The following is a 2,035-nucleotide window of genomic DNA, read 5'->3' as shown; positions in this document are numbered from 1 at the left end:
CGCAGCACGGCGCGCGCATGCTCGGAGCGACCCCTCCTGCTCTGAGCCGGCCTCCCCGCTGGCTAACCGACGGAGGCAGGGGCCACTCCTAGTGTCTAGGTGCGGAGGGGTGTTTGGAGTTCATCCCCATAGATTTATTTTTTTGCTATTAAAGGAAATAAATGAGGGCTTTTCTTGAATTGGTGAGGGATTAGGCTCAGGATTTGGGGGGACGTGATCTAGTACAATCCTGTTCCTTTAATGAATGGAGAAACTGAGGCCGGGAAGAGGGAAGTGAGCTGCCTAAGTTTAAGGAGCTAGTTAGTGGTGCAGGTTCTCCATCGCTTTCTTTGGGGCGCTCTGCTACGCTGTGTTGCTTTGTACTAAGTCAACTGTAATTTGTACCATGTTGCTCCCGGAGAGAGAATAATGATTTAAAAAGGATACTGGAAATTCTTGAGACCGGCTGTAAAAGCAAAGAACCAAAAGGAATGATTTGAGTAACTACGGCCGAACACTCTCCTTTTGACTCATCGGGACTTTTGGGCGGGGAGGCCTGCAACCAGTAGGCAGAGGATCAACTAACTGTTCACCTTTGCTCTGGCCTGTGCAATTTTTGCTCTCCAGACAGCCAGAGGGGACACAAAGGAAGTCCTTATTTCATTCTGTTAAGATGATTGAGACCAGAAGCTGTTTCTGATGGTCAAGTGACAAGCAAATGGGAACAAAGTATACCCTTATCTTATGCTTGTCAAAACTAACAATAACAAATATTTCCAAAAATGAATGCATAAACTGTGATGAAATAACTTGTATAGAAGTATACCTAATGAAATTTTTACTTGAAATTTTAATGAAAGCCCTAAAACAGGAGACATCTACCACTGTTGACCATATACCATTTCCCACACACTTTTAAAAGCTGTGTACTCAAACTTACTAATCCATACAAAAATCTACGAGAATGCTACAGTTATCTCATTTTGCATGGGAGGAAAAGGAGGTACCAGGAGACTGAGTTATTAGCCAAAGGCAGGCTTTCTTACCATGGGCACTACTGACATTCGGGGCCAATAATTCTTTCTTGTATGGAGATGACCTGCATTGTAGCAGCATCCCTGGCCTCTACCCCTTAGATGCCAGTGGTACCCACACCAAGTTGTGACAGCCGAAAAAGTCTCTAGACCCTACATAATTACTCTGTGGCGAACCACTACTTTAGTAGTAGCCCCCACCCAGGGTTTAACGTCATACTATAGTGCAGTTACATGCCATACTTCTCAAGAGGAGGTGCTCGATACTGCCCTGTAGGACTCACTGAAAAGACCTGAACAGGTTCTGTAAGCAGCACCCACAGTCAGAGTATATAAAGAGAAGGCTGGAAACTGACTGGCAGATTGTGCATCAGTGTAGCAGAGATTCCTGTAGCATTTCCCTGCCTCGCACAGAGTCGGACACGACTGAAGCGACTTAGCAGCAGCAGCAGCAGCAGCCCAAGACAACTGGCAGGGACTCCTGAACCAACAGAGAGACCTGGGGCATCCACAGGCCATCTTGAGCAGCTGGGTGTTTGCTGAGCTGTGGGCTGTGCTGGTCTGCTCCAGGGCTGCTATCAGAGGAGATCCCAGTGTGTTTACAAAGGTCTTAGATCCTTGAGTCGTGGCTTGGAGTTGAAGGAATGGCTTTTGAACAGAAACCCAGGTGGCTGCTTCTTGCCTGGAGGATCCTGAAGGACGGGGCAGCACTCTGAGGCCCAAGTGCACCTCTAGCACCCTTGATTTGTCAAATCAAGGACCACTGAGCATCCTCTGGGCGGAGTGGGTGCTGTGCAAAGTACCTGGGTTTGGTACATCTGGATGGTACCCTGTCAAAGAGAGTGACATAGCAGGTGATGAAGGCCAAGCATTAAGAGGCAGAGGGGTCCACTGGCATGGACCAGAAAGGAGGTATGGGGCCACAGGAGGTCAGTCAGCAACCTCAGGGTTAATTTCAATGCACCCCAATGTGTAGACCGCCAAAAGAACCTTTGTCTGCATCTGTTGAAAACGTCAACATT

The sequence above is a fragment of the Bison bison genome, unplaced genomic scaffold, assembly GCF_000754665.1.
Source record: "Bison bison bison isolate TAMUID 2011002044 unplaced genomic scaffold, Bison_UMD1.0 scf7180017864265, whole genome shotgun sequence".
NCBI lineage: Eukaryota > Metazoa > Chordata > Mammalia > Artiodactyla > Bovidae > Bison > Bison bison.
Note: the sequence above shows the minus strand (reverse complement) of the source record.